This window comes from Amblyomma mixtum, chromosome 3, assembly GCF_055824585.1.
Source record: "Amblyomma mixtum isolate Tamu chromosome 3, ASM5582458v1, whole genome shotgun sequence".
In the NCBI taxonomy this organism is placed as follows: domain Eukaryota; kingdom Metazoa; phylum Arthropoda; class Arachnida; order Ixodida; family Ixodidae; genus Amblyomma; species Amblyomma mixtum.
In genome coordinates, this window is record NC_143014.1 from 146,146,223 (window position 1) to 146,170,926 (window position 24,704).

The 24,704-nt window shown below is 47.0% G+C and overlaps 1 protein-coding gene across 1 annotated transcript in view; it reads right to left on the bottom strand.

Moving 5' to 3' along the window:
• Nucleotides 1-13,672, bottom strand: part of LOC149352287 (uncharacterized) — a 101,427-nt gene extending 87,755 nt beyond the window's left edge. The window contains exon 1 of the mRNA XM_089581449.1: nucleotides 13,561-13,672. The gene's annotated coding sequence lies outside the window, so the exon portion shown is untranslated. The remainder of the gene's footprint in view (nucleotides 1-13,560) is intronic.
• Nucleotides 13,673-24,704: the final 11,032 nt, after the last annotated feature.

Here is a 24,704-nt window from a genome sequence, read left to right on the forward strand (position 1 = left end):
ATCGACTGAAGCGGAAAATGCGCGCGCGCGCGCGTCCGCGATCCGCCGATGGTGTTGTCTCCGGACTTCAGACCGTCTCCTGGATGGATCCCCCTTCCGAAAACGTTTACCCATCGCTCCTCCCTTCGCCCCCGCCTGATGACACGTTGCCCGTATGCCTGCGCACGACCGGCCAGCGTTGAAAGTTGATAAGCAGTTGTCGCTCATCGCCTCCGAGCTATTTCATCTCCGCCCGAGTTATTCCTTCTCTACTCTTTTTTTTTTTTATCTTCCCTCGTCCTGCCTCGCCCTCTCCAATCTACAACCGCGCGGCGGAAGAATCGTCACGGCGCCTGACAGACGGCATGCTATACGTGGTAGTAAAAAGTAAGAAAGACGAATTTTGACGAAAACGTACGCTGAAAAAATAGAGAAAGAAACTGTGCGCTGCGATGTAAAAAAATAATAAACGAGAAGAAAGACGGTCAGAACGTATGGCTAAGAAAAAAAATAACTTCGCGATATAGTAAATAAAAAGAATTACAGTTAAAAGAAATCAATACAAGTAGGTGCTGAGGCCATCGACATGAAAACTGAAATTAACCCTGTAATGGCAAGACATTGAAAACGTCGGATAAAAGTACAGTATTTTGTCCTTACTCGCATTACAAAAATGCGAAAATTGGGATTGCGATATAATTAAAATTGCCGAATTGGACTGATTTCTGAACGTCCAAAAACTACAAAAATTTGCGCGCACATTCAGACACCTACAGCAGATCAAAGGAAAAATTCATAATCGTTCCACCCATAATTGATGGGGCAGGGCACCAGTGGAAATTTCGGGTTGTTTTACGGTAAGGGTAGGTTTTTCACCTTTCGACCTTTCAGAAAGCCCACCTTCTGGTCTGCTTCTCTGGCAGCTCGCGCTTTGACGTTTCTTTCATAAATAAGTTGGGAAATACGGTCTGCGCCGTACTGTGAGGATTTCACACGTTATTCGACGCATAAAAAAAAATCATTGACGTTTGCAACGTCTGTATCGGGCGAAAATGCTCTCAGCGTTTCCTGTGCTGGCTTTTCGAATGCTTATTTCGGCTCAGTGGCCCGCATCACATTTGCGAGTTCAAGTCTGATAATATGCGTCAGAGGAAACACTTCCTGGACTGCCATGGTGTTTTTCCCCTTCCGTCACTACGCTTAACAAAATGAAGAAGGATCAATGGGCTCAATCCGCTAGTCAATAAGGGAGTAATTACTCATTGGAATCCACCCAAGCGCAGCCATAACGCTACAAAGGAAAGCAGCTTGGGTGGGTGCCAATGAGCAATTACTCCCTTATTACAAACCTACTCCACCTAGGCGGATTCCCCTAAAACATCTGACCAATCTGCTAGTCAACGTTTCGACCGCTCTGCCTGTCGAAACAATGGCTAGCAGACTGAGGCACCCCATCGACGTCTGCTCATTTTGTTTTGTGTTGTCAAGAATCCCCACCTTTCTGCCTTCTCTCTACAGAGGGTCGCTATAGCTTAATCATATATGCGAGTCTAAGTTATTCAAGTACCCCCTCACAGTCACACATCATTACTAACGCACCGTCTTCAGTGAGCCAGAGGGCTGCACAGGTATACATAGAAGACAACCACCAAGCAATAGTTCACTTTATATGACCACCATGGTCCCCAGTGGAATTCTGTAACAAAGAGCGCGCCAGTTCTATAACCTTGCGAAATACAGCCACCGCGCATAACTGCTGAATGAGGCACTGTACATACAATCTTAAGCGTGAAACTAGTTTCCAGCTTCGTGCAGAGAGCTCGAATAAATGGCGTGGTTCTGCACAGCGAAAATCGCCATCCTGCACCCTTTCCCGACAAACGCTTCTGAATGTGCACATGTAACTTATAATTACATCGGCGTCACTGTAAATTGCGGTTATTCCTTGGTACGTGTTCTGCGCCATTTGAATTCAGAGTTGTGCACAGCACACAGCAGGAATCAGCCTGGGCAATGTGAGCAACCTCTGCAAGTTGCAGACTTAAATCGCGCAGTTATACACCAGGCTGCATCCTTCCTTCATTTCTTATTGATGACAAAGTCTGCGGAAATGTCTGAAGCTCCCTTTAGCACGGCGTCGGAGCGGGAGGGGTTCCCGAAGGAAGTGCGTATAGAAACAACACGCCGTTAAAAAATAAAGAAGGAAGGAAACATTTAACATTGCTGCACAAGGATTCGCGCGGTTGGGTGTTATGGCCGGCGTGAAACAGCTAGGAAGAAAGTAGCATCGAGAAAGCGTGCTGCGCTAGCATCAGACATCTTTGATTCTTTGGCAACATTAGGGTCCGGTGAGGTTTAGTTTTTCGTCTCGTTATCAAGATTTATTGGGGTCGCGCGTTGCAACATTAAAAACCTGGAATGGCCATCGGCTTCTTCGTCACGTATTTTCGCGGAAGCATTGAATAACGGCTACTGTTTCCAAGAAATCGCAGCGTGAACCGGTAGACAAGTTTAAGTGATGCTTAAACAAGGAACTACAGGTCGAAAAGAACAAGATCTGCTTCTGTTCCTGCGAAAGGCGCTGGTAGGCTGCTGGGAATGCGCATTATTTTCAAAATGCAACCAGCTTAATCACTCTCCTCTTTCCCGTCCTAACACTTTTTTTTATTATTCGGAGGTTGCGTTCTGCGTCGGTGGTTCGACAGGGCTGCTGCCTGAGCTTTCGTGGGTACTTAACGCCAGACTTGGTGCCGCATTAAAGACGTTTTCTCTCCAGATGAACGCCTGACAGCCTAGCATGGATGATTCTTGGCTGCTCATGTTCGCAGCGCCGCAGCTCAGAAGCGCGCCTGCATTTTACCGCCGGCACAGACAGGCCGCGAAAAGAGCAACACGCGTAGGCGTAGCAGACGCTCTGCGTTCTTCGGGGATGTCCGCGGGCAGAGTGTCGATATATTTACTGCGAAACGCGATATGCACCACTCCAGAGCGACATCCACGCGCTGCCGCTTTTGCGCTGTGAATCGATGGGTAGCTCTGTCCAGCGGGCCAGAAAACGGAAAGCGATTCACACGGATCGTCCGTCGCCGCTCCTCGACGTGCTGTGCGGGCGATGGAGAGATGATTTTCTCAACCGTCCAAGTCCCCCCCGTTCTCCACCTTTTTCACTGCACGTTTTTTTTTTTACTCTCGCGTTTTATATCGAAAAATAAAAATAAAGGTAAATGCGCGCATAAGGAACCCTTTCCACGAACCGTTCACGTCTCTGGCGGCCCGGGCCGAAGTGCATATATGCCTGCCCAAGCAGGACGGTGCGGCATGCCGCATATTTCTGCGTTAATAATCGGTCTGGAAGCCACGTCCCTCTGCCTCTTTTTTTCATTTTCTTTAACGCCACCACCCGCGGGTAACAAGCGGCCCGAGTGCGCCTTTTTCCTCGATTCCCCTCAACCGCAGGGCCCACTCCATCCCAATTCGGCTGCGACTCCTCAACTTAAAAAGCGACCCTCGGCGGCGGCGCAGCCACGACTCGCTCCTCCACCGTCAGCGGTCCAGCTGTCGTGTTCTCTTCTTTTCTAAAAACAAAAGCGACGCGCCGCGGCGACAGGAGACATACCGCACACACGCGCGCTTGTGTCACCGAAGGCGGAGCGAGGTGCCGGGCTCGTTACAGGGGCGCGCCGCGCGATGCGTCAAAGTCTCTCCGCGACAAAGGGAGGCAATGGGGGCCAAGGGTGCCCACGCTAGACGGAGCGGAGCTGCCCGGCTATGTTTGCAACTGGTGCGGCACGCGGCGTCCTACGCGGCGCTGGCAGCCGCCGTACGAGAAGCTTCAACGAAAGAACAAGCGCGAAGGAATCCGATTCGGCACACGGGTGTTACAAAAGAAAAAAAAATGTGTAGATTCGAGCGAAATCCCTCCGTTGCCCGAACGCCAACTATACCTGCGGGGTGCACTATATATCGAACACCCTGCAGAAGCCAGTTTTTCGTGTCGGTGCTTCTCGTGCGCGAATCTTTTCGTGTACAGATTTCTCGTTCACTTGGCAGAGGGCCGGTCAATCTATCTCAGGAGCAGCTTCTATCTTTCATAATGTTGTTTTTTATTTATCGACGATGTTAAACTGAGCCAACTTTTTACCGCGCACTCTGCCCGCCGCGGCGCCTCACGCCGGAAGAATGATGGCGTTCTGGCAGTCAGCATGAAGCCGCAGGTTCGATCCCGCCAGTGACAGTCACGTTTCGACAAGGTCGAAATGCAGAGAACACCGTGTGATGAAATTTGGATGCACGTTAAAGATCGCCAGGGGCTCGCACTTATTCAGGAGCCGCCCACTATAACTGTGTGCATCATAGCCAACAATGAGGTCCTGACGCGTGAAAATTCGACGAAACAAAAATAAAATGCTCCTTAATCCAGCGCCAAAAGTGTGCGCCTGTGTCGCGGGGCAGAAGGTTCCGAGGTCTGCCCATCGCTGCATTCACGACCGAGAGAAGAGAAAACTGGCAAAGCGCATGCTTTGCTCGCTATGCAATTACGGCTGCCAAAAGGGTTTGTCATGCTTGAAAGCCGACTCGCGTTGTGTGTCATACGCAAGTGTGCAAGAGGGCACGGGTGCCTGTCATCGTACACGCATGCCACCCGCCTCTCGGTAATACGAAGCGTTAAAAGAAAATAATTATTCCTCCAGTGTTAAAATTGCAGCGAACAAAGCCACGCTTCCCCTTGTTCAGGTCAGACCACATTTTGACTGATTCACCATAGTGGAAATGGCAGAAATTACATTCTCCTGGCGAAATAATGGTGACGACGTTACTATTCGCTGCAGTGAGTAGTATTTATTCGCAAGTGAAATAGTAGTGTAATCAATTACTCTAGCTTCCACGGCAGTTCTTTTTTTTCTTCCATGTAAGTTACTCTTCAGTGTTCTAGCTGATGCTTATTCAATTCAAACTTACTGGGATTAGACTGCGTCTGCACGCATTTTATTGAAGTAACTCTTAATGTGACGTGCCGCACCTCTTTCGAGTGACGTAATTGAGGTTACATATTTTGGAACTAATTTACGCCCATCTCCCGGAGAAAAATGAACAAAGCACCCCCGTAGCGTATGCATGTATCATCTTATGCGTGGTAATCTCCGCAGGAAACGAAAAAGAAAAATGGCACCGCTGTTGTAAGGACTCCTTTGTGCGCGAGCTTTTGGAAAGCGTGAGCGAAGCAATATAAATTTATCACGGGCACCAGCTAACGATGATCGCAATTAACCCGATAGCGACCCATAAATCCCTGTGCTAACTTTGAGGGCACACATAGGCACATTTAAAGAAAACGGTAACGGTCACACCAAAAACGACACTTTCACAACGTCCACGACAAAGCGATCTCCCTTCCCCTACTTTGAGCTGCGTAAATAGCGACAGGCTCGATTTAAAGAAAAAGAAAATGGATAAGAGGAGGGAAAGAGAGAGAAGAAACAAAAACGCGCTATGGTAAACACGGCAATGACCTGCTCAATGTGGCCAATGATCTTGACAATGGCTGCAGCCCAGGGCTGACACGCGGGGCCAGCTGCGCGCATCTGTGGCCCGCTCACGCGCATGAGGGCGCGTAGACCTGTCCGCGCTCTTCTCCTCAGCCTCTCGCGCGCGAAATCCTCCTCACGCTCCGCTGAATACTCCTTAATGGCCTCCCAGTTCATGTATTTCTCTTTATTTTGCTCTGATGACAGAGGATTACGCACCGAAGCGGGTAGTAAAGGAAAAGAACTTGAAACAATCTAAAAATTAGACGGCGATAAATAATGCATTCGCAATTTAAACAGTACGGAGAACTGGACGGGAATGATCTGATTCCTTTCAGAGTCGTGGTTTCCCCGTACCTTTTCCTTCTTTCCACGAGCTGCGTCTTCATTACATAATGAGAGAGGGGCAGTAGCTGACATCGGAAGAGAACGCTATCTCCTCAACAAACGCAGAATAATAATAAAAAAAAACACGAAGAAATAGAGAGGTTCACATTACACCGTGCTAGCATACATCGAGATACGAAGTGAAAGCAAAAAAAAACGCAACAATGAAAAATAAATTGTTGCAATGTAGGGAGGAGGCGTTGCTTCAGTCGCGTGAAGTACATGGAATAAATTATTGCTAAATGGATTAGGCACAGCGTCGAATGATGCCCGAATTCATGTCTGCTATCTGCGCGAGCTGAAGCATGCGAGGATTGGCTTCTCGGTGCGATGCAAATGCGTGCGATTGAAATGGTGTTCGGTCAGCCTAACCCAACTTTTTCATTTACATCTTCGTGTCTCTGTCAGAATAAAGACTGCCTATTACAGAATTAAAAAAAAAAAATTAAAGAGCAACATGCGAGCTGCAAATCGCGTTTTTCCGAATTAACCTCCGTGTACGGTTCTTAATTTTCTGTCGGTCAAAGTAACGTCAGGGGCGAACATTGTATTTGTTAATCGGAAAAGACGGCCGTAGCAGACAAACACTGTAATGTAACATACTAATACAATCGTGCCACTTAATATGGACACTTTTGCTTGAGAGCAAAACTGTCCAGGATGCGAGTCGTACATGATAACGAAGCGTGAAGAAATATAAACATTTATTCAGGAAAGAAAAGATTAAGATCTGGTTTGGCTCATTGCTGTGCCTCGCGAAATTAGGCAAAATTTAGGCAACAACAAATGCACTATCTAGCTCGCCTAATTGCATTGTTTTTTTTTTTAAATGTAGTGCATTTGGAGTGCATTACAGTCCATGAGACAAGTGATGGTGTCTCATGGGATTATGATGTGTCTCCTACTCTAACGGTTCATATATCCCGAACCAAGATTAACCTGTACCCAGTCGACTGACAGTACCTATGCACAAATGCTCATACAGATATGTAGAAAGGGTACAGAAGTGTACTAGCTAGTACGTGAGTACATATCTGTTTGGTTTGGTTTATTAGGGTTTAACGTCCCAAAGCGACTCAGGCTATGAGGGACGCCGTAGTGAAGGGCTCCGGAAATGTCGACCACCTGGGTTTCTTTACCGTGCACTGACATGGCAGTAGACGGGCCTCTAGAATTTCGCCTCCATCGAAATTCAGCCGCTGCGGCCGGGATTGAACCCGCGTCTTTCGGGCCAGCAGCCGAGCGCCATAACCACTGAGCCACCGCGGCGGGGTAGTACATATCTGTACTCAGTCGGCTGATAGGCGCTGGACGCAGGTTTCAACGTAGCAAAAGCTCTCGAGAGAGCTTTCTTCACAGCCATTGACAGTAGCAGATGGAACGGCGCATTGCCAAGGCACGTTTGCTCTTTACACGAAATGAAAAAAAGGCCCGTGTGCTGTGAGATGCCAGTGCACGGTAAATAATCTCAGGTAGTCTAAATTATTCCGGAGACTGCGCACTCCGGGTTCCGAGCCTATTGCTAATCAAGCACAAGGCCAAACTACGGTCTAAGGCCCGAGACCTGCAAATGATTTGGCCATCGCTACAGAAGCACCGCGCACCCTCAATGACGTAGCAGGCAGCGAGCACCTAATGTGCTGAGCCTACTACTAGTCGGACACTAGGCCAGGAAGTGGTCCGCGTAGAAGGCGAGTAAGTTACTGCAATCCCGAAGCCCCTTATGAACACCATACACGTGCGGCTTTCTAGCCTGCACGTGCCAGTTGCACGAAACGCACTGCAGGTACTCAGTCCGGTCCTTGCAACTCTTCAGTAGCGGGCAGAATGGTTCCTCCAACCTCATCGTTCCGAGAAGTCGGCATGTCTAACTTTATGATCCTCATTATCAAACGCAATGGCAAGCAGCCATACTTCTGGGTGGAACGTCGGCGCTGTGTGGCTGCCTTGTGTTTGGTGGCGAACGACGGGCGCTGTGTTTTACTGAGGTCGCAGCGCTCGGCAGTCCTCAAGGTGCGCAGGTCTCTGCTGCGGCGGCCTGTTACTTTCAGCGCGTGTTTCTCTGTTGGTCGTGCTTGCTCCACAGCGCATTTCTCTCTTTCTTTTTTATGCCCCTCTTCCCTTTCCCTCGTGCAGGGTAGCCAACACAAGAGCATTCTGGTTATCCTCCCTGCCTTTCCTCTGCCTCTTTTATCTCTCTTCTCAGCCCGCCTAAAAACTGTCCATTAGTCATCCTCCACATTAACTGGGAACAACTATATACTTCGAATAAATCTGCGCTTTAAGGTGGCAAATTTCCCTGATTAAAGCACGGGTACACCTTCTCCAGCCAATCTAGAAAAAAAAAATTTAAAAATAAGCAGAGGAACAATGGAAGAAGGCAGTGATCTTTCAACATTTTCGAGAAACAACGAATGCATGTTACTAAGTGTCTTTAGGAATGAGGGAAAAGGAAATATCACTCGTGACATGATTAAAAAAGAAGTCAAAGCATTAGCGAAAACTGAAGTGGCATTCAAAGAGAATTATCTGCTTCTTTGTCCGTGGTTTTCTACTGCGCCAGGCCTGCAGACGATTAGCAGGACAGCAAGTTGCAGATGGTTCCATCTGTCGGTATTTGTTGTGCACAATTGGTGCATGGCACCAAAACTGTGTAAAAACCAAAAAGTGTAAATGAAGAATTATCTTTAATGAATCCGTTATCGTACATCTTGAGCCAAACCAAATTGAACTGTACCTCCTTGACCGTACGATATTTTCAAAAAATCTATGTGCGTTGCCTCTAAGAACATTGCCAACGAAGGCCTAATTGCGAATCTGAGCACAAAATTAAAGATGAAACCTAAAATAACGGGGATTGCCTCCCGCCATACGAGGGGGTACCCAAAAGTAACCGGACTTATTTTTGTTTGAACTTATTTGTTCACATTTTAAGCACATACCTTCAATCTCCTTCAAAGTATTCCCCACTTGCAATGATACGCTTGTCGAATCTTTCATTCCATTTTTATTCATCTTTTGTGATGCTTGACAGTGCCTCCGTCGTTTTTTTCTTCACCTCAGCAACATCAGCGAAACGGTTTCCATGAACCTATTTTTTCATTCTAGGAAACAAAGAAAGTAGCACGGGGCAAGGTCGGGAGAGTATGAGGGTTGAGGAATAGAAGACATGCCATTTTTGGTCCAAAATTGTCGTAGAGACAGGGCTGTGGGAGCAGGGGCATTGCCATGATGGAAAAACCAGTCACCCGACCGCCACAAATCTGGCCGCTTCCACCGCACACTGTTGCCCAATCTTTTCAAAACATCCAAGTAGAAAGCCTGGCTAACTGTCTGACCCTGCGGAACAAATTCTCAATGAACGACTCCTCTCACGTCGAAAAAAGAAATCAGCATTGTTTTGAGGTTTGGTTTCACCTGACGAGCTTTCTTGAGGCGAGGTGAATTTGAAGTTTTCCATTGGCATGATTGTTGCTTTGATTCAGGATTCGATTCAGGAACACATGAGTTGTCCCCATAGCATCGTCCTTGTACGTCTTTCTTAATATTTCAAGAGTTTCCATTCAACTTTTTCCGAGCAAAAATCAGAATTTCACCGGCGCACGCTGTTCGCGAAAATCAGCCATTGCAAAAACGACATTCACATAGAACAGTCGTCACTCTAAAACTCTGCCTAAACTAGTCTGACCTCCTTCAACGACGGCACTCGGCTTACTTACTCTGGAATGTTCGTTCTATGCGCTCCTAGTGGCTAAACGCGGTACCACAGAAGCTTTGCCGACCAAAAAATTTAGTCCGGTTTCTTTTGGGTACTCCCTCGTATACGCATTGCAAATATCGGCCAGGGTAGCTAACGTGCTTCGTACGAGTTCAAATTATGCGAAGTGTGTGTGAATCACCCGCGCGCTTCTTTATTTTAGTAGGTTATCAGCGGAAGTTGATCCAGCGCTTTTAAGTTTTAATGCCTCTTCACGCGTGCAGTATTGTTTACCACATAACACCCGAAGATTGTAGGAAAAAGCATACTCCGGTAAAAAGTTCTTCACAATGACGCGACATGAACAACCTGAATTTGTTTTACGTGTATTTATTCCGTCACTATGCCTGCACTGGAAGGGCTGCAAGAGCTGGGAAATATAAAAAGTAAATAAAACATGATTTCTCCATCTTCTTCCGAGGTTCAGGTGTCCACCATGAGGAAGGCAATTATTGCACCTTTCCGTTTCTTCATAAAATATTAACATTTTTCATTTATAAACGCTGATACAAGCTTTGTGAGTGCTTGATGGAGTCAGTATTCAGGCGAATAAGTCATGCTTGCCTTGGAAGACATTGTATGGAATAGGCCGATGTGACCATGTTTACTGTCCATTCGCGCTGTTGATGTCGCGGCTTGCCGCTCTGGCTTTGAAGCAACATTAAGACGTGCTGAGTTGGCCCCACTGTAGTTTATAACTGAAGGTTTCGCCTTCCAGCATTCTTTCAGTCGCACTTTGTGCGCACGTTTTCAGAGAATGCTTTATAAGAAATAAATGGATCAAATAATGAGTGCATTACTTTGGGTTAGCGAAATAGGGGAAGAAACCCTGAAGCACAGTTTTGTTACTTTAAATTAAAATTTTATTGAGAAGGTCTTTAATAAAGATTAATTTTGCGTCGTTGGTCGTCAAACCAGTAACCGCTTTGAAGTGCGAGTCTCCAGCTACAATTGGCCATTTTCGGCGTGCGCTAAGAACTCTGCGGCAGCGGTGGCGGGGAGAAACTCGCGAGGCTATCGGTCTATTAGGGAATCAGTGATTGACAACCATCCTGCTCAGACCGTAGTCATGTTCCTTTGTGTTCTTCATTCGCTGAAAGTATAGGGCGTAAAAAGGAACGCGAACTGTATAGCCGCAACGGGTATATAGCATCGAAGGAGGCTATCATAAAAGTTTTTCCCAGTGTATTCTTACCACGCGTACGGCACTTAACGGCCAGGTGTGTGCAGGTAAACGCTACGAGTTTGCATGGGTGTGGTCAAAGGCAAAATTCGGTGTAAGGTCCTCGACGGCCGGTTACCAAAGAAGCAGGCCACCAAAGTCATTTGCTCACTGCACGTTGTGCGCATTTATACCCGACAAACAATAGTCCATGGAGTTCTGGAAAAAGCGTAGGGAAAATGAGCATTCATTCGCGTGACTTTGTGCAGAATGACATCACGTAAGTCACAAGCTTGCCTTCTGCTAAGCAAATCAGAAAAATGTAATTAAGTTTAAGACTTCACCATATGCCTGAAATGACAGGATTTTGAAGCATAACTGGAATAAAGCTGTTGTACTTTGTTTCAACATTACCCGCCTGTCGTATTAACTCTCCACATTTAACTGCTTCCTTGGGAACGCACCTTGCTCGTAGCGTTTTCAGCCGCATGAAGCAAAAGTAAAGAAGTCGAGCCATAAATTTCAAAAATAGTTCTGAGAATATCACTGTTAATTGCCGACAAGACTGGTAGTGCTCCTAAGCTTATATATAAAAGCCGTAATATAAAAGCCTTATCCAATTTCTTGCAGTAAGCAGTACGCCTTGCGAGTAGATGGTGCAACATCTCTCCAACGTAAGTTTGATCGAAAGCATTCAATGCTAAAAGTAAAGCGGGGAAAAAAAGAAAACAAGAAGATTGTGAAAAGCGGTTAATGAAGACAGCTAAACATGCTTCCTAAATTATTAAAGAACAACAACAGGCTTGAACATTTGGGCATTGCTGGCACGGACAGCGCTCGCTTCACCTCTGCACTCGGAGACCTGGGCCACATCGGGCACTGCATTCACTGTTTCTGCATTCCTAATCGCTGGATGTTCATTGTTCAGCAATTGCTTGTCACAGCATGTGTGAAGTCTTCAGTTTACGAATTGAGAAGGCGAAGGAATTTCAACAAAAAGTCTCACAGGATGTCTGTAAACGCGGATGACACCAAAGGTGGCTGCACTGTGCAAGTGAAAAGCCTTGAACAATCACAACAATATTGAAAGTCACTGGAGGACGAATCTAAAAAGTATGCACAATTTTAACGGATGGAAACAGGCGAGCTTCGAATTTTTCAGCTGTAAAGCAGGATAGGCGTTAAATCAGGCTTAGTTCATACGTGGTAGGAGCAAGGCTTGTAAAATAAAAGTCTAATGTAGGTCTCACCCTTTTGAAATAAAAAAAATCACAAACCGCTGTTCAGCGATTTTCATGGACAATCCTAAACTATGGCCAGAAAATGCTGCGATTCTGAAAAAGTTTTTTTTCTTTCCTGTACTCACGGACGTAGAAGCGCATGCAAACTTAAGGTGATTACTAGGTTTGTCTATTATAACTACACCGAAATAATGTCCGCGAGGCTGCCCAAAACCAACTACAATTGCATCAGATATTTCAGCATTTCTTGAACATAAAAAAAAAACTTTCGCGACCTCGTAAACTTTTGGCAGGAAACAAGAATTCAAAAATTTCTCACGCGTGGAGACTGCAATTTGTTCAAAACAAGATTTCAAGGAAGCACGGCAGGTTGTTTTGTGCTTGTGATATCTATATAAGTGGATGTAAGTATTTTCAGTTATCGGGAAATAAAAAGTTCTTGTTGGTTGGTTTATGGGGTTTAACGTCCCAAAGCGACTAAGGCTATGAGAGACGCAGTTCTTGTTGGTTGGAATAGAAAGCAGGCCGATACCAGATAACACTTGTGGGCTTTTTGTAACGGCTACTTCAACTTCTGTTCAAGCTGTCCATACATATAAATTTCAAAATGAAAGGATTAGCGCTTGCATTTAATAAGCTGCGCATCTTCGGGCAACCACTGAAGAAACAAAACATTAGTCAAAAGAACGTAATCAATGTACGCTTGCAACTTAACAATCGGTCACGTGTTCGCAAAAGAACACGTTATAAATCTCTAACGATCACAAATATATGAAAACAGAGCTGCACTTAATGACTGGAGTTATGATGTGCACAACACATTTCTTCCGGTGGCGTTTGATGCTATGGCGCGGTCAGTCACAACATGTATGTTAGAACCTACGCCATTCTGAATACTGTATATAGCGCAGACATGCGTCTGCCCGAGGCCCATTGAGAGGGAACCGAACTATAATTACCACGCCCGAGTTGGAGTCTGTGCTATCGATATTGCTTGACTCGATCCATGCCCCCCCCCCCCCCCCCCCTTTTAAATAAAGACGCCGTGTTACCCGTCAGTTCATGGAGACCGCCAGATTTGAAGTGCAGGAAGGCAGTTTGGCTCTCAAACCGGTGCCGTTGTTCTGACTTAGGACTTCATCAATGCCCTTGTCCGAACATCGGCGCGGACCTATAAACGTGTCATTTCAAGAGCACCAGGACACTTTCTTGAATCAAAATACGCGGCGCTACAACTCGCGTCACTGGTAACCACCTTTTGCGCGGGCTTTTTTGCTTTTCACTCAATTCAGAAACCCGCGCAGAGACCTCGGAAGCGGCGAAACTCAAGCAGGCTCGTGTGTCAGTGTCCACTGAAGATCCGAGCCTGAGAGTTCTTCAGCGTAGTGACGGGTAGCAACCGCCTTTCGCAGTTTCGAAAAGTGCGCCACCATGACAAACACTATAACGGATTCTAGTCGGTCGAGTCTTTGTCACCCGGCGAAACTACGGCGACCAAGGCCAACTTACCTTGACGAATGGAGCTGCGCGCGAAGTCGGCTCTGGTCCGGGCGGGCGGCGAGGCTAGAGTGGGAACTGTCCGGAGCGCGCACCCGGGCCGTGCGAGCGCGTCGCGTCTGCCTGCCAGTCTGAGTGCAGGAGGAGCACGCGGTGCGCGATCACGCCGCCGCCGGAGGAGAGGGTGCGAGGAGGAAGGACGGCTCCTCCTCCCCTCCCTCCGTCCGGAGGAGCGCACAACAAAGGGTCGCGGGAGGGAGGCAATGATTTCGGGGACTCGGGCCGCGGGAGAGTTGGCCAAGGGTGGAGCCCCGACGGCATACCGGCCGACGAAGAACAACTTGTGGGCGCCCAGCGACGGCACACGGCAGTCACGTACGCGAGGGCAGGTAGACCGGCCCTAAGGTGGATTGAACAAGTGCGCAGCGTCTGCGATTTTTTTTGAAAATGGAACGAAGAACCTTCCCCCTTCTTTGTCTTTTTCCTTTCAGCAGTGGAGTTTGGGGAACTGCATGCACTCTACCAGCAGCCCTTTAACTACGCTAAGTTACCTAAATCACACACACACAAACAACAACAAATGACCGAGTAATGGCGAATTCACGAGGCCCTTACATCTTCAGCATCCGAAAATCTACTGAGTCAAAAACGAAACGATGCGTTAGAGCTGTTTCTTGCGTTGTGGGAACGCGACCAGGTGAACACTCAAAAGGCTGAAAAGTCCAACTTCCTAACAGTGACGACAAAATGTTCGTCGACATTTATAGTTTTTCTCGCAAATACGCAATACCAGAAAATTGAAGACATGTTCATATCCATTCCCCAAGGTATGTGTCTTTTCTTGAGTATTTGAAATGTCTGTGTTGCTCGGTACCTGAGCTAACCAAGGACTACTAGAGCTGTAGTGCCGATAAGCTTTATATGATCGCAAATCTTAGACGTTCAGTAACGCGGTGCGTCTTCCATGTTGTCGTTAAGGCCCTCTTTAGCAACTTTTTTAATGTCCAACTTAACATACTTTTCTTTTCACTAGTAGAATCACTTGGTTTTCTGGTATACTATCTTGAACCGCTGTCTGATGAGACAGGCCACGCAAACACTATAGCTACATTCAAAATTGTAAAAAAAAAATGCTAGCGTAACGTGAAAAGAAGCAACAGTGATAACCGTTGCTTTTATGTGCCTTTACAATAATTTGTTACAGTCTCTCAGAGGCTCCTACGGTCGTTAATAACCGATGTGTTCACAAAGCTGAAGTGAAGGCAGTTTCACTACTCTGATTCCGTGTGCATACAGGAACTAAGTGGGCATAGCAGAAAAAAAAATGCGGAGGGAGAGGATTGAGGGGGGAATGTGTTTTCTCGCATGCCTAAGGCTGTCTTTGAAAGCACAACGACGCCGGCTCATCAAGATGCTGGAAACGCCACAGTGAGACACCGAGGCCCAGTGCGAGGAACCAAGGAACCCCCCCCCCCCCCCCCCATAATGACAGAGGAAAGAAACCAAACGGAGCAGTCAGAAAGGAAAGGAGGCGAAAAGCAGGAGCCAACGAGAACACTGGCGGGTGCGAGGGGTTTTGAAAGAAAACAAAGGCAAGGAAACAATGGGGAAGTCAGAGACGTGTGGCAGGCGGCACGCGGGGAGAGGAGGACCCCAGCCCCGCGCCCGGGGCGCCAACTCTGCCCGCGAGTGGGAAGGAGGAGGGTTGCCAATTTGCTCGTCGCAGCCCCTGCTTCCCTTTCGCGCTCTGGGCATCAGGAGGGAGGGCGTCGCGTACGCTCTGGTCCCGTTTCCCACGCTTTCCCGCGCCGGGGAAGGGCCGCGGCTCGGCGGCGGCGCTCTCTGCCGGAGGGAGAAAGCGCGCGCGTGGCTCGGCGGGACAACCGCCGCGGGGAGTCCGGCACGCAAAGTAATTTCTGGAACGGTGTCAATTGCATTCGCCGTCCGTGTTGCCGGCCTGGTAATCGCTTTGTTACCGAGCGAGCCCCCGTCTTCAGGGACCGTCGCTTGCTGTCTTCATTGGCGGCGCACTGCGCTGCCTGACGACGATGTGCTCTGGCGGGGTGAAGAAAGAATGGTAAAAAAGAGGATCATCCTGGGGGCAAGGGAACGTTACGGGAGCGAGCGCCAGGCCGGTGACGTGGCTGCGACGAGCGGCTGGAGCGCATCAGCTGTCGCCACACGCATAATGCGGACCATCGCGATGGGTCAGGGCGCGAGATAAGTCTGCTTCGCGCGTCGCAGTGAATTCGCGGCTTCCCTGCTGTCTGTTCCCCATGTCGACAGTTGGGAAAAAGTGCTCGAAAGACTCTCCTTCTGGGTTGTCCATGGGCTGGAGGTAAAACAAAGTGTTAGAATTGGCGCACTCTTCAAGCTGCCGTTCAAGACTAAAATGGCAATAAATCTGAATGCGGTGCGATTCAACGCCACACAAGATAAAAGAAAAAGAGATAAAGCTCCCATTTCTTTTGAAATTTTAAATATTATTGCGAGTTTTTATGTAGCCTTTCGAAAATGTGTTTCGTTCATCGGCCCTGACTCAAGGCCCCATAAATTTGCGCTTCGCTCGATAGCGCTTCCGACTACACGAGTTTGATATCACCTTTTTTGCAAGTGTGGAAAAAAGCACTACTATACACACTGCTGAGCGCCTGTCGACACAGCGCAACGATATCCCCAAGATGACGACGCGTCTAGGCCGCAATCAGGAAAGTTACTTTCACACAAGAACAGCGCAGACGGATAGACGTCAGGTTACGACGCTTTATCGAATATCTTGAAGGAAAGTCATCCGCCCTATAGCATTCAGGCGTGGATAGTCATCACTCTGCCTGCAGGAAAATGTCCTCGTAGAAATGAACTTTGCGCTTAACAGAGTCGCCCATTTTTCGGCCGCACCAGCGAAACTTGGGAAGTGCACTTATGTAACTCCTCACTACTAGAGAACTGTGAGTCACTTTGGATTCACTTGCGCACTCCTCGGGACCAAGGACGAAGATTATTCCGTGGCGTCGTACACGGCCCAAGACGCCATCGACCAGGCCAGCACGTCTTCTGAAACATGTACCCACAGGGCCTTACCAGCAGGTTGAAATAGACCTACTTGTTCCTTGCGATGCAATTTTTGTAATGAGTGCACCCTCTTAGTGACAGACTGCTTGAACCATCACTCAAAAAGAAAAGCGCTGCTGGCTAAAGTCGCAAAATTTATCGTCGGACACATGTTCTCGCACCAAGGCACCCCGAAAGACCTTATCCTGAACAGGGGAGCGGTATTAATTACGGCCGAGCTAACGCTATAGCCATTAGAGCTGCAGTCAGATCAGCCACACGAGGACAAACCCTACCATCTGCAGACCACTGACCTCGCGAAGCTTTTGAACAAGAACGCTGCAGACATGCCGGCATGTCCGCGAATGCTGGATAAGACTGCTGCGCCTTTCCTCCGCTCATAACCTCCACCTTCTCGCGCTACCCAGCTCGAGTACTTGAGTGAGCAATTTGCGCTTCGCGCGACACCTACCGCGCCTTTACTCTAGCTCGCAGCGCTAAGCGCCACCGAGAGACGGGATGCAGGGCTTCGCGCAAACGCTACAGCTCCTTTCTGCTTCTCTTCTTCTCATAGAGGAGCTTCCATAGAAGCCCATTCTATTGAGGCTATCCTCTTCCTCGTCAACTTCTTCAGCTTCTTCATCGTCATATTCCACTCATATTCATATTCATATAACTTCTAGTCTATTCGGACATAAAACCGCGGACGTGAATTGTCACTGCGTCTTTCCCCTGCTCTTATTTTCTCTTCAGGCGACCTCACACGGAATAAATGAATCAGTAAAACTTCATTATGGAGTAAATTTGTAAGTGGAGTCCTTAGTCCAGAGCCCCATTGGAGACGGCTTTCTGTCTCGAAAGTTGGACCAGTGCTTTCTGATCGTACAGGCATGAGCTAGCCAGCATTCCCTCCCAACTGCTCAACTGTGTTTTTTTTTTATTATATCTAGTTTAGTTCCTGGTTCTTTGGTACGTCCGCACCAAACGATATAGATTCAGATATATCGTAACAAAATGAAATTTTATCTAAGTATAATGTGGAATGCATCCTATGTACAAGGGCGTAACGCTACCTCTTCCTCCTTGGTAAGTTCTTAGTGAGCCTGTTGGTATGTCTTCGTTTCTAGTTTTCAATGCTGTAATATTTATCAGTATATGGTTAGCCTTTCGTTACTCTTTGCAACGTCCTCGGATAACGCCCGGTAAGCGAGTTCTTTGGCTGCGGCATGGGTACCATTGTTACCACGGAGAGTCTCGCGAGCACGTGTCCACATTACAGTTACCATTCCTACCATTGTGCAACTTTGCTACAAAACTCTTGCCGCCTTCTTGGCAGCTCACCCTTTGATGAGGTTTCTGAAGGCGGCTTGCGTGTCTGTGATCACAATCTGATTATTTGGATTAGTGGTTGGTCTGCCTGGAAACGATAAAAGTACGAGCAATTAAACTTTAGAAATTCGGTTTTAACCGACAAAGGCCAGCATCCGTAACACGCTTGCCTCATTCAGCTGTCATCTGAGTAGGAGTTACAGTCAATAAAAAAAAAAGCCAGGGGCATGGTGTGATGATGGTACCATCGGATTAAGCAGCGCAGTTGCACGTTTTGAGGCACTGCTCCGCTACCTTAACAAAACGTTGAGTTGGGCTAGCTGGTATAGGTTCATTGTGAAATATCGCAAAAAAAAAGAAGGACCAGAGATAGAAAGACAGAAGCGCTGACTCGCAACTAAAGGCTTTATTTGCTAAAACCTTCGTCAGGGCTTGTCCTGCGCTTTCCTTTCTTTGGTCCTTCGCCTTTTGGGTTGTTTTACAATTAATCCGTTATTTTACACGGCTTTCCAGACCGAGAGGCTCCACATTCTTGCCGTCTGCTCGCGAAGCGCTGTCCTAACTGTCCTTTTAGGACAGTTAGATGGTTAAGCTGGTTCCTCAACTGTCTGTAAAGGCACAGACGCGAAACCCTGCAGTGCGTCAAGCAAAATCTCACGTTCTGGCTACCGCAAACGTTGAGCAGCAGTTCCTTCGCTGCCGTCAATACACAGATCCCGTGGTGCATTTGAATTAAGTATTTTTTTTTTATCTCTTCGTCCAAAAAGTTGGGTTCAGTACGGTTTTTCTCTGAACTTTCTCGTTCGTGGAGGGAGGAGGGGGGGGGGGGAGGGGACGAATGCCTCCCTCCATAAATCCGTCCCTACCACACAAGTAGTTCAATTTTTTTTTTTTAAGTTGCGCTCAAACACACTATTTATCGCAAACCAACATGGCTGCAAAGAGTGTCTTTGGCAGAAATGTCGTCTCTGGAATGAGCCAAACTCGAATATTATGAACATCCTTCGCCACTAGCGAAACCACTGGCCTTGTGGTTTTTACGACCACCGATCGAAGCGCAGGAGCCCCGTGCCCACTTTGCTCACGCGTTAAGAGTCAACACGAGAAGTGAGACCAAGGTGCAACTTCCCTTCACTTCTGCCACATTCTGGAATCCTGGAACTTGCTGCTGCAATGCCATGCTGACGCATTAATTGTTTTGTTGCAGTGGTTTTGAAGATAACGACATGTAAATGGCAGCCGCGGCTTCATTATCCATGGCTCAACGTCTTTATGATGCCTCCGAAAACTACCACCCATGTAGCACGAAGTGAGTTATGAAACGAGGTCCCTGTAAGTTTCGTATGGGCAGCCCATGCGGGACTCATGTGGGTTGTGCAACTGGGGCCGGCATCGGCACCCCATGGGCTGCCCACAGATCACCCCGATCGGTCCCATTTCGAATCCGTGTTGGCAGCCTAAATCCACTTGGGACTACCCATGTTCTATCCGCATTGCCCGAAGTGGGCAGTCCACCGAGCTCTCCCATCGGTCCTACTTCGGACAAATGTGGGCAGCCTCTGAAGACGAACGTTTGTTTCTCGCTTTCTCGCGGTTAGCACCTCCAATAGCAACATTGGTCCGGATCTACGGGGGCAAGCCCAATTCGGGCTTGGCCACAGATTCCCCGCATAGTGCGAAGTGGATATTTTAGGGGCTGCTCTAGTCCAAGTTGCCTTCGCGGAACTCTTAGGCACTCAGCACCGTGAACTGATTTTTCACATCATTGCAAACTGAGTAGCCCATCTCAAATTTCTTTGTAGTGATGTGGGCTACCCACACTGAGTCAATATTGGGTTAGCGCATACTGCCTCGATAACGTTGCTCATATAGCGCGAAGAGGCGATGTGTGTATTACCAGCTACAAAAGTCGCAGGTGTTACAGTGCATCCTGCTAGGGTGGCACAGTTATTCCTGCGTACGGTCTGTATAATTTGCGCTTATGTGAGAGCCAAAAACATGTAATTTTAAGTAATCGAGTAAATATGCTTAGATTATTGTTTAAATCACCTAAAATGTAACCCGCGCAAGTGCTCGTGGTAATCCTCGTACACCACTAGAGGCGCAGTGGTCTATCTGGTCCAGTGGTCCAGCAAGACCGCTTCCCAGTCCCGCCACGGCCCATGTGGGACTTACAGCGGTTTTGTAGGGGCAGTCACATTTGGGCTAGCCCAGGTTTGCCCCTCAAAAAAAGCCTAAACCTGCGTTGCATCTGCCCTCAAGAATTAGACAAGAGACCGATGTAGGCAGAATGTAAAAATTTAGGATCAGGTATAGTCCTTGCCACGTCGACATGGGACCCATGTGGGGTCAACAAGGGTAAATATAATCTTGGTTTGCCGACTTACGAGTGCTCCACTTGCCCATGTGGGACTCACAGAGGCCCGACATCGTATGCTGCTTGGGCAATCATGAAGGCATCATCGCACTCAAGCATATCACGATGCAATGGCTCGACCATGACAGTTAAACATTGTGTTCCGTGATGCAATTTATAGTTGCGGCAACACAGTGCCTGGAGGCAACAGGCGATATATTTACGATTGTGCTCCCTCGCTGGCATGCATGTCTATTAATTGTTAATGTAGTTTGTTTTCTTGGATGTGCTTCTTATGTTCGGAGATATTGAGGAAACACTGGAATCTTCTTTTGAGGACATGCTTGAAATCATCATTGATGGTGATCAAGCTACATGATGCAAGATTGTGGACATGACATGTTTTCTTGACAGCGCGCAAAAACAATATAATTCGGTTCTCAAATTCTTTCCTGAAACATTAAACATAAATTTGTAATATGCTCACTAATACGATATATTTACAAGTAACGGCTGTATGTAGCTATGTAGCTTTAGAAAATCGCAGCTGAAAACCTAATCTTGTTGCAGTTGAGACTTTCAGCTTTCGTGAGGAATTTGGATAAGTTTTGCGAAAAAAGGATCGTCACAAAATTTTTTGACAAAGCGGTCATTAGCGGTATATCCTTCAGCTTCACGGACAGTATTAAAAGCATTCACAAAAAAAAAAACGGCCGATTATCCTTTATTTTCGAGAATATATAGAGCGAGAGAAAGTTTTCTACGTGATGCCCAAACTGAAAAAAAGACGCAGTTCTACCGCGCTTGAGACGCAGACGACTTATTTATGAATATGTTAACCGACTACGTACGGTACAAAAATATGTTACCCAACTATACGGGATGTTTCACCTAAGACTACACAATTTTTAAAAATAGGCTTTTTGAGTAGAGCGCTTTTTTTTGGAATATCATTGACAGCGTTGTAGTACATCACAATACAACTAAGGCGTGCTAACTAGCAGGCTGATTCACTAATAACTTGTTACCTATTACTCTTAGGCTGTTAATTATTGAGAAGCATGTAGCCCACCATAAGAAATATTCATATCAATTTTTAGAATTTCGAACACGCGGTTACACTTGGCGCTGTGACCCAACAAATCTGGGCTACATCGCGTCAAAATACGTGCGATTTCGAGAAACTTCAAGACAGAGCACCCTCTCGAGTGCACGTAACTGGTCGGAATAGTCAAAATTTGTTGTGCCACAGCGCCGAGAGTAACCGCGTTTTTGAAATTCCAAAGATAGATATGGATATTACTTAGAGAAGGCTGCATGCTTCTCAATACTTAAGAAGCTTAACAGTAACAGTTTAAAAGTTAACTATTCAATATTAGTTAACCAGCGTGCTAGTTAGCACATATTAGCTGTTTTCTGGTGTACTACACCGCTGACAATGCTGTGCCGAAAAAGCGCTCTTCCGACTCAAAATGCATATTTTTAAAAATTCTGTGAAATCTTAGATGAAACATCCTGTACAAGAATGTTTTTTAACTTTTTAATTTGTTTTATTGAATGGAACCATTTGGATTTTGCATGTTCCTAACAAAATGGCGTCGTTCTGAAATTATCGCTTTGAAATTGGAACAGGCATATTGATTTCACTTAAGCAAACTAGATTTTTAATATACTGCTTATTAATAAATTATTCCTTGGGGAAACGGTTGGTGTAGAGTCTCGAATATCTGATCAGAACTTGTACAGTGCATCTAGCAACAAGGCAGTTCAACCAGCGTGATAAACATGACGTCATCCTTTTGCAAGGATGACGACATTGTAGTACTTGATTACTTGGACTTTGTGGGGACGCCTTCGTCCCCTGCGTTCACTTTCCCGCATTGCACCCCCTACTGTAGTTAGCTCCTCCGAAACGCGCTCTTCTCAGTTTTGGTTACTTTAACTAACAGGGGAGGGCGCTCGCGTCGCAGCGACACCAGCGCCACGGATGGCGTTTTACTGCGCCAACAGGGAAGCGTGTTGGACGTTTCCGCGCGCCACTCCGCTCTTCGCCGCGGGCGCCTCTTGGTCGGAACTTGCTCCCGCCGAGCCCGTCCCGTCGGGCCTCGGAGTTTATCCCTTTGCCCTACCGTGGGCGAACGTTCGCTCGTAGCCGTGCTGGTGAGTCGGACATCCTCGATTCCTCAGTGTATTTTGTTGCTAGCTGGCGTTATTGTTGTTATAGCAATAAATGCCTTGTTTGTGTCAGCCAGTGTGTCGTTCCTTTGTTCCCGCAGAGCACGGCCCGCCGTGGTCGGCGTGCGCTCGGTAGCGTACGCGACCACGGGGTGGGGTCAGCGCGGTTTTGAACTGAGTCAGCCGCGCTTAAACGGGGAGAACGTGTTTATCTCCCCCATTTAAACCCCACAACTTATATTCTGATTAAGCAGAAAATGAGGCCGAGAACCGTGTTCCATTTACCTTTTGCTTCAGTTGATCCAAAATTTTGAACCATACACAAATCGTAACCCACAGACATAGGGTAATAACCCATCGTTCAATCGGCAAATTGTTTCCACCAAACACTAAAAAAAAAAAGCACCGGAAAGCACTAACATGCACCGACTCCGCATTTTTTTTAGAATAAGTTTTGGGGAGTTCGGAGTGTAAAAGAAAGGGAGTCCAGCAATATTTATTTCGGCTGCGGTCTTCAAGAATCTACTGCGGCGCTGTTTGCACTAAAGCAATCGAAATTTAAAAGTTCGACGCTACGGTTACCGACGCCGGATAAATTACGTTTCAAATCCTAAATGAATTTCAGTACAGTATATATTTTGGTTTAGTTTATCAATTAGTTGGAACCTCACCATCATCCCGGTTTCGTTCATTGAAGGGTAAGACCCATCTCTTTTGTCTCCAATACTGGCCACGCCTGGTTCTAGCTGCTGCCACCCTATCCCCGCACATTTCCGAATCTCACCTGCCCACACGGTTCTCTGCCGTCCCCTGCTCCTGTACACCTGTCCTTCGAATTCACTCTCAGTTACGCTAACGGACCATCAGTTACCTGTACCCCGCATTAAGTGCGCGCCTCACGTCAATTTACTCTTCTTGATTAGCACATCACCATCCCGTGTTTGTTCCATAATCACACTGCTAACTTTCTAGCTCTTAAATCTGCGCATATCGTTTATCTTTCCATAGCTCCAGGCTGTGTGACCTCGATTTAATTTCAGCCTTTGTTTAGCCCCCAAGTTTGTGTTCCAGCGGCGAGTACTGGCAAGGTACAACTATACTGCAATTTCCTATGGAGGAATATCGGCAAGCTGCTATTAGTGATAGCCAGTGGCTGAAGAAGCACGCCGGTGTTTATTCAGAGCAGTCGAAGTGAAAAGCAGCTGCTTTTATAGCGGTAACAGCCTGACGAGTGAAGTCACATGCCAGCATGCTATATGCAGTGTTTCAGTTGTTACTGGGTCATACCATCTTAAACGAACCAGAGTTCGCGCTCGACCCTCCCTAATTTCTTCCAGAAAATTTGTGGCTTTCTTTTTGTACTGTCGAATGTAATTTCGCACAATATTTTTCGGAAAAAATAATTCTCGGTCATGTGACAGTCAGTTGAATTGTCCAGACGAGTTCAAGCTAGACCCCATTGAAAATTTACAAAAATTAGTTGTTGTTTTTTTCCATGCTCAACATTTTTCTGGAGCAATGCAGAAGTGTTGTAGCTTAGTATCAGCCCGCAGTAAACTGCCAGCAGAATATTTTTATTTATTTCTAGCTTTTTATTTTTGCCCAAAAAGAAACATTTTTACAGTTTTTGCAGAACATTCCCAAGACATTCGTGAATAATATAAAACGGTTCATCGACTATCTGAGAGATGCAGCTATTTGGTAAATGGGTTGAACTCGAAAAGAATGGAAGAATTTCAGAAAAAAGTTCCGACATTGCAAAAAGTGCTATTTGCCACTTATTCGTACGCAAGTGGCCCCAAGTAAATATACAAAATGGAGCTCATTACATACCTAAAAACTGTAATTGCGATCAGCGATTTTTATCGGAGTCATTTTTTGTTTTAGGGGATCGAGAAAGTTTAAAGCTGAGCGCCATCACCACCGGTGATTGGTGTCCTCTAATGCCACTACACTGCACAACACTGCGGCGACGTTGCTGAGTGCCCTAATCTGCCGTGTACTCGCACGTTCAGGCGTTCATGCGCCCACGCGCTCATCACAGCTGGCAGCAGCGCTTCTCACGTACTGTGTTTACAGGAGCGGCGGCGCGGGCGGTATCAAGTGACTCGAGCATCCGACGCGGCGCGCCTCACCCCCGCTCCGCTGTGCTTTCTCTTGTTTCTCACCGCCTCTCGTCTGGAGCGGGCACATTTCACCAGGCTCCAGACGTACGTAACAGCAGTGATTCACCTAATAGAGCAGA